Genomic DNA, 7,603 nt, shown 5'->3' on the forward strand with positions numbered 1-7,603 from the left:
AAAAAATAATCTATAACTTATCAAGGGTTCGTAAGAGAGGGTTGGGGGGTGGGGTGGGGAGGAAGAAATGGGGAGCTGATATCAGGGCCTCAAGTGGGAAGAGAATGCTTTGAAATGATGCTGGCGGCATATTTACAGATCTGCTTGACACACTGGAGGAATGTATGGATTATGATAAGAGATGTAAGAGCCCCCAATAAAAGTATTCTTTAAAAAAATCAGCCAACAAAAATTCTGTGCAACACAGAAAGGGTCTCTATGAGCTATAATTGACTCAATGACTATAGGTTTATAAAATACCCATATGAATCTAATGGTTATATTGTGGTAGAATATTGTGAGGAATAGAATCTACTTAACACATAGTTCTGGTTACATGACAGACTCACATTTGGAAAGATCTGACATTGTCAATGACTGATAACTCCAAGGCATTTCCATATGGCTTTTTAAATATGGAGCCTAATGGTATGAAGCTCTGATTACAGCATTTCAGGGTTATTGGATGAAGTAGGAGAGAGATTTGAGACTGGGGCCCTCTGTTTATTCTACACTGACAAAGGGATAATACAGGGAAGCCTATCCCCAAATGGGAAAATCCAGGCTTATTGGAATTAGCACTGTAGACAGAGTGAGGTATATTGGTAACTAGTTGAACCTGGGGATCTGGGGAGAGGGTAACTATATCATCCCAAACAGCACGGGGCAGGGAAATATATTGTTGAATAAATAAATAAAGGTGTCAGAGTTGCGACACAAATACACACCCTAGTGCAGGACTGTGGAATATCCTCACATCTATAGATACGGCTTCTTGCAGAGAGAGGGAAGGGCTTCGTGTGCTGGACGAGTATGAAGATCCACGGCTGAGTCAGTGAGCAGCAAGCTCGCTGGGTCCTTCTGATAACTGCAAGCATTCTTGTTCCCGTCATCTGATGTCAGTCCTTGGGAGCACAGACACAGGCTGGGGGTCGTGTCTTCATTAGAGACATTAGCCACCAAGGGAGCCTGTTCAAGGTTTCACATGGCTTACTACTGAGCAGGAAGCCCGGAAAGTCACCAGGCTCTACACGATTTAATTAGAGACAAGATTTCAAGCTTTGTCTCTGTTCCCAGGATTTGGCTTGATGGTACAGCTGGGCCCTGGGAGCTTGACATCCTCAGTTTAGGTACAGCAGGGAGGGCTTTTATTGGACCAACGATAAGTTTCTTGACGGAAGTTTCCCAACACCGAAAATACATTTTACTGTCTTTAAATGAGCCAGTCACTGGATGCAATCCAGCCAGGGGAAGCACATATCTTGGAAACTCTGTTGGTTAAATTTCTTCTGTAAAACTTGAAAAAGGCTGATTCGAAAGCAAGAAACCCAACTCTCACAGTCAACATTTCTTGCTAGTCTTTACTATAGTTTATATCCTTTGACCATTTCAGAATATTGTCAATCCAAGATAAAATGATGGCGTTAGGTCCATCTTGTTACTAATCCCTGACCGTACAGTTTCACTTTCTATACTGGCGTATGCTGCGTCCCCACCACTCTTCCTGCTTTCTCGGTGCTCTCGACCAGTCTGTATCCAGAGGGCTCCATGTCACTCCAAACAATCCCCACAAAACAAACAACAAAACTATACTCAGTGCTATCATGCTATAGGACAATAGGGTATAGCAACTATAGGACAGAGGAGAACAGCTCCATTGAGTTTCCTAGGTTTAAATTTTTACCGAAGTAGATTGTCGCATATTTCTCTCACGGAGCAGCTGGTGGGCTTGAACTACTGACCTTGAGTGCTGAGCTACTAAACCACTGTATCACCAGGGCTCCTTAATCCTTGGCATAATGCTGTCATTTATGTTTCATATACCCATGGCAGCCAGCACTAAGTGATCACAATACTTTCTCCAGGAGCTGCGTCTTGAATGCAGAGTTTTATTTAAAAGAAATTTAGGGGAGTACCATCACACCCGTGAAAATTAACATCTGAGATAAAACCTATTAGCAGTTCGTACTGACTCCTGGAAACTACTGCCCAATATGTACCGCAAGATAGACTCCGTCAGTTGAAGGCACTCCACACTAGCTACAATAGTGGACTTCAACAGGCCAACGATGACGAAGATGGCTCAGGATATGTTACACACAGCATTGCCACGTGCCACTGCCCACAGCGCAGCAACTAACAAAAGAATACTTGGCACCTAGAAATAATATTAAAAAATAAGAGGGCGTAGCTCACTTACACATTTTCTCCTCCTTCAGTCTTGGAAACCCACAGGGGCGGTTCGACCCTGTCCTCTAGGGTCGCTGTGAGCTGGGATTGCCTCCATGGCAGGGGGCTTTGGAGAATACTCCCAGAGCTTTCTGTCCTCCTGCCAAACACCTTTGCAACGCAAATAACACAGTGAAGTGTAGACGTAATGGTACTTTCGACTTCCCACTTTGTAAGAAGAAGGTATTCATTCTGATAGTTTTTCCTTATCACTCCACTCCCATTGTCATTTTCACAGCCCACCAGGTGACACAAATATTATTATTTTTCTTAACACTTGTCTATTGTGTCTTGATCGCCCTTGAAGAGACAGTCCATGCCCATGTTTTTTTTTACTATAGTTTATATTTTTATAGCATTTCTACCACCAGAAATATTTAAAACTTGCATATTAATTATCTCCTTCTAAAGTTTCACAGAAGGATGGAATTTGTTTGCTTTATGTAGTGTTATGTCCATGGCATCTAAATGAAGCACTTAGTAAATACATTATTTTAACGCTGCCCCAGACCCCAGGTTAGCTTTTGTTGAAGAACAGACTCATTGTCCATGAAGAGGGTGTCTGAATCTCAGCTAAGAAAGGCCCAGCTCGTCTTGTGGTCCACTCAGTCCGTGAAAAACTACCAGTGAAGAAAAGAGCCCCAATAAAATGATTTTTAAAATAAATAAATTAATTAAATTGGACATAAAAGCTACCATTGAAGATATTCTTTATAGTAGTATTCCATTTTTTAAAATATGCTGTACTGTGTTATTTATTTTAAACTTTGATAGTTTATTGGTTTTGAGAAGCAATGAAGTCCTCAGCAGGTACATTTGATGTGAAAGAGGAAAAAGAAAGGTTTCAGATTGTAAGGTTTCTTAGGCCAATATTTGGAAGTCGAGGAATTCTGAAACTCCCCAAATAATAGAGTGGCTCCCCCTACTTAAAGTATTTCCTATGGTACTGACCTTGATGGTATTAAAGAGCTGATGGTAATAATTGGCCTTTAAGGCACTTAGACCTGGGTTCCAGTCCTTCTCTGCCAGTTTCTAGCCGTGTGTCATTGTATGGAAGTCATCTTCTGTTATAGTTAATTACTGCTACTCACAGAAATGAACCTCTCTTATACAACGTCTTATATTCCTATTTAAGCACAAAATGAAGAATCTTGTGATGTCCTGGGGAAGACAGGAAGACAAGGGTTGCATTTATTCAGTTATAAGTAATAAGAATGATTTAAATGATACAGTCAGTTATTCCACAAAACAGGAATGTTAGTGATAGATCATTTCTGGGTTATTTTGATAGTTCAACAAGGTTAGAGTCTGACATTCTTTTGTTCTTTTCCTCAGTATTTAAGAATAGTTTACTTATTCCTCATCAGCTAGAATTGTGTGACTTGACTACACTAGCAGCAAAGGGTGCCTGGAAATGCGTACATGGTAGTTCAAGACTCTTTCGTGGTAGTAGATACTGCCCATCAGAAACAGAGATCTAGGACCACCTGTCAGCGAGACAATTAAAGGGTATCTACCACAGAGACCAAGAAACCGAATGACTACATTGGTAAAGCTGCTGTTTTCCATACTCCCCAACTGTAGTGCTGACCCGATACTTGTGTAGAAGATGATCTTTATCTAAATTCACTCAAGACAGGTTACCAAATGAGTTATGTAGTACACATTTTATAAGCAAGCTTTTTTTACATTTTTATAACATCTCAAAATAGGGAGCATTTGTCTATTTCATTACAATGACCCTCAAAATGTTCAGGAAGTTACCCAAGGCCACCGAGTTAGGAAGTGGCTGAATTTGGACTTGAATCCAAGCTACCTGATTCCTGCACTGTCTATTTTCTTTTCCATCACACTTGTTCTGAGAAGTCCGCCTGCCCCAGCTAGGAAAATGCTCTTCTCAGAGAAGAGGGCCCAATTACTGCTTCATAGGCCCTTTCCAATATTGTCATCTATGACGTGAGTTCTCTTTGATGACTTTCAAAACCTTTGAGTTGTTTTTCTTTTTCTCTGATTGACCTAAAACCATTTATTCTTTTTCATAAAGAGAAATGTGCTTAGGTATGATTCAGTAACTCTGAATACTTTTCTTTTTCTTCCATGTTTAAGTTTTCTCTCCCACGGCTCCACTCTTGTTTGCAGTGCTTGTGGCTGAATAAAGCCAGACAATTCTTTGGATGTCAATCATTTTTAAGGGCGGCTTTCTTGCATGACTTGGTAAGATCTGAAAGGAGGGATAACCACAATGGAGAGGCTGTGGTGAGGCATCCCAAGGCAGCTGGCAATCTTGAGCATCAAAATGCAATTGCCCTAATTTCTTCACCACAGCCTGCCTGCTGTGTTCATCAGACTGCCTAGTGGAACAGAGGTGATCAGAGACGAGACAGCCTCAGAAAGTCAGGGATGCACAACCAGAGTTAAAATATGTTTTAAAAAAAATTACTTGGATGTGATTTGCTCTCACAGAACTCAATTTCAGGATAAGAACAAGAGGAAACTGTGCAAAAGTGGGACACTAAAATTCATCTCCACTACAGGTAACACAGGGAGGGCTGTGAACAGTTAATAACTTCAGTGTCCAACTTCCCATAGTAAATGCTTGCTTAATGCATAGACAAGACAGAGAGATTCAGGAAGCGGGCAACTCAAGGCATTTCCATTTTATTTAAAGAACTCTTTGATCTGTTTTGAAATTTCGGATTCTGCTTTTGACTTTGTTAGATAAAGTTGGGGTAGGAATGAATTATTCATATGAAATATTGCCTCAATAACACTGCATCACATAAACATAATGAAAAGCTGCCCATGTTGTTTAAGGGAAGCTAAGTCACAACTCTTTTGAATTGCAAAGTTAAGCACTTGGGGCTAGATGCTCCTCCAACATAACTCTATGGAAGAATCCACGGAGGAGGATGTACTGCTCAGATCCATTTTATTTCCGGTCAGACATGCATTTGTGGTTTATGGGTTTAAACTACAGTTGTAAACATGGTATTATTAAATCTCACAGTTCTCTGTCCTGATTCAGTCCAAGGCATTGGAGAGTGGAGAGCAATTTCCGTGGCAATGTATCCCAAACCACCCCAGCATTTTAAGTTGACCATAGAATTATGGTAACCAGCATCTCCCCCTACTCCATGAATCACACACACATATGGCATGTCAGCAACCAGGGAAAGCATACCTCTATCCAAGTGTTGGAGAGAAAATGTTAAGGCAAATAGTACCTTCCATTATCAGTGATGTTTCTGGACAAATGGTTAGGAAGGCTGGATGGATTCTTGGCATTGCATTTGTGTCTTATCCTTTGTTCTTTGGACTGTTCAGACTCCACAGAAGCAGACTCAATGCATTGAAGAAAGAGCCTAGTGGCTTCTAATTGCTAACACAGGAGGGCTGGATTTCTGGATCTCATGCTGGACTTGAATTGGCAGGTGGAGGAAATGGGGAGTTTTCTCCTGACACAATCACTGAAGACAAAATGGGTGCACAAGCAAATGTGGTGAAGAAAACGATGGTGCTCTGCTATCAAAAGATATAGCGTCTGGAGTCTTAAAGGCTTGAAGTTAAACAAGAGGGCATCTAGCAGAAAAGCAATAAGTCCACATGGAATAACCACACCAACCTGTACAATCATGAGGTGTTGCTGGGACTGGGTAACAGGCATCAGAAGACCCTAAACAAACAAACAGACAAACAAACAAAACCCCATATTATTAAGAAACAAGAGGGTCCAGACAGAGACCCAAAGCCCATCTGTCAACAATGGGACATCCCCTCACAGAGGGTCACAGGGAAGGGATGAATCAATCAGGGTGCAGTAAAGCACCGATGAAACACACAAGACTCCACTGGTTCCTTGAGGCTTCCTCACTGGCCCCGCTCCCCCACCCCCATCATGATCCCAGTATTGCCTTTCACTGTGGACTGGACCAGAGCATATGCACAGATACAGCTAAGAGATAAGAGCTCACGGCACACGGGAATCCAGGAACAGGAATGAGAATAGCAATATCAGAAGGGTAGGGAGAAGGTGGGAAGAGAGGGGGAGGAAGGGTTACCACTCCCACTCCCTCCAGGGGGATGAACAACAGAAACTGCAGGGGAAGGGAGACAGTGGTCGGTGTAAGATATGAAAATAATAATAATTTATAATTTATCAAGGGGTCATGCGGTAAGGGAGGGAGGGATAAAAGAGGAGCTGATACCAAGGGCTCACTAGAAAATGTCTAGAAAATAATGATAGCAATATATGTATAAAAAATCTTGATACAATTGATGTATGGATTGTTATAAGAGCTGTAAGAGCCCCCAATAAAATGATCTTTAATCAAGGAAAGAAAAGAAATGGGGAGGTTTATACGTTCCATAAATGACTCTAATACTCAGCTAGTGGTTGGAATCACTGATGCAGTAAGCGAGTAGATAGTAAGGTCAAGACTGCCTACTTCCGTTTTTGCATCTGTACAATAGGCAGGCTGGCCTCTCAGTGTGGTTGCAAAATTTAATGAGAGAGTTCTCGGTCAGTTGAACAATATCTTGCTGCTGTCACACATAGTGTGCAAGAATCGTGGGGTTTGGAGCCGTTTAGTGGTACGATAACCTCTTGGATCACTCCAGCTATGAGACTAGGTTCCTTTACTTATAGAACAAAAATCATAGTACTTCCCACTCTCAGAAAAATTGTTTTAAGGAGTAAGTGAGATAGTAATAATGTTCAACTTGTAATTTATATTCCATGTAAATGTAACAATGAAGGGCATCCCTAATCCTGTCCTCCTTTTCTCTTTCTTCTCTCTCTTTTTACCTTCCTTTCCCCCCCAGAAGATTAAGTATGTACTACTGTGTCAGATAAGGAGTCACTGAGGGGTGAAAATGGTTAAGCATTAGATTATTAACCAAAAGATTGTTGTTCAAACCCACCCAGAGGTGCTTTGGAAGTTAGGTCTGGCCGTGGTCACATGGTCACAGCTGTGAAATCTCTGTGGAGCAATTATCAAAGAAAGATTCAAAACATTCATAGAAAAAAATTCATTATCTTTTCATTTAATTTTCCAAAAACTTTTTGGAGCTCCGTGCATATTTTAGACATATGGAGTCAATGTGACTTAGGAATTGACAGGAAGACAACTAATAAGCAAACATGCCAGATACTGTGTTAAATTCTGAGAATTCAATATTGAATGCAAAGGACTCTTTGCCCTTAGAGGGGTAATATTTTAGCGAGAGAGAGCGAGTGCAATATAATAAATTATATATAATTTCGGTACATAGTGAACCCAAACCATACTAAAAGTGGCCATAGGCTTGGGGAACTTCAGAGTTCAGTCTGTAGGTT

The sequence above is a fragment of the Echinops telfairi genome, unplaced genomic scaffold, assembly GCF_000313985.2.
Source record: "Echinops telfairi isolate 266 unplaced genomic scaffold, ASM31398v2 ScPeMD7_2;HRSCAF=8, whole genome shotgun sequence".
Classification (NCBI taxonomy): Eukaryota; Metazoa; Chordata; class Mammalia; order Afrosoricida; family Tenrecidae; genus Echinops; species Echinops telfairi.